General features: G+C 46.0%; 1 pseudogene; it reads right to left on the reverse strand.

Moving 5' to 3' along the window:
• Window positions 1-406: 406 nt before the first annotated feature.
• Window positions 407-731, reverse strand: LOC101617745 (annotated as a pseudogene).
• Window positions 732-1,100: the final 369 nt, after the last annotated feature.

Genomic DNA, 1,100 nt, shown 5'->3' on the forward strand with positions numbered 1-1,100 from the left:
AGTCAGCAGCAGCAAAAGATGTGAATGAGAGGCCCTTCCTCACACAAGGTGGAAGTTGAGGGTGGCCCCTGAATCTTGCCTGCCGGCCTCCACATGCGTGCCATGACATGCACACGCCTGTACTCACACACATGAACACACAGCCATGTAAAACAAAAAACTAAAAACAAAAGGGGGCGAGGCCGTGGGCACTTCGGTGGGAAAAGTTCTATCAAGTGTGGAAGTTCAGATGGAATCTCAAATGTTTCCACTCTGAGATCATCTTTTTTTGTGGGGGGGGGCTCTGCAAGCAAGCCCCTTTAATGGCTGAGTCATCTCTCTAGCACAAGTACATACTCATCTTTGAAAGGACATCATGTATACAAAGAAGCACCTCCACTAGATGGGAAACTGTAAGTCTTCTAATCTACACTTTCAAATTCGTTCGATCACGATACTTCTGATAAGGATCATCAGCATACCAGTTTCTCCTTTTCCAGAACGATGTTGTCATTTTGTCTAAGAGTTGACTTTGGGTCTTATTGCAGAACACAAGTTCTCTCAAGTGTTTTTTTTCTTGCAGGGGACTTTTTCCATAATTTTTTCTTATAGCCAGCCTTTCTTCGTAGCCAAAGGCCAGAATGAAGCCGAAGAAACTGATAGACAACAACTTTTACAGTCTTCCTCTTGCCTTTTCGTGAGCTGAAATACGTTACAGTTCTGACAGGCAGCTTCAGGACACTGGGAGCCATTCTGAAGCTGCTCTCACAGCGCCCACAAAAACGGAGGCTGCCATCTTGCCACCCTCGACCACGGTGGCTGCATTAGACTCAGATAATCTTTTAAAAAATGATTTGTTTATTTGCAAGGAGAGAGAATGGTCATGCCAAGGCTTGCAGCCACTGCAAACAAGCTCCAGATGCATGCGCCATCCTATGCATCTGGCTCTAAGTAGATACTGGGAAATCAAATTAGGGTTGTTAGGCTTTGCAGACAAGCGCCTTAACCGCTGAACCATCTCTCCAGATCCCTAAAGTGGTCTTTATGCAAAATTGCCCTCCCTTTACCAACGATGTCCAGCCCCTCTGAGACCCCAAGTTACTGGGTCTACACAGCTCCCA

The sequence above is a fragment of the Jaculus jaculus genome, chromosome 6, assembly GCF_020740685.1.
Source record: "Jaculus jaculus isolate mJacJac1 chromosome 6, mJacJac1.mat.Y.cur, whole genome shotgun sequence".
NCBI classification, from domain to species: Eukaryota; Metazoa; Chordata; class Mammalia; order Rodentia; family Dipodidae; genus Jaculus; species Jaculus jaculus.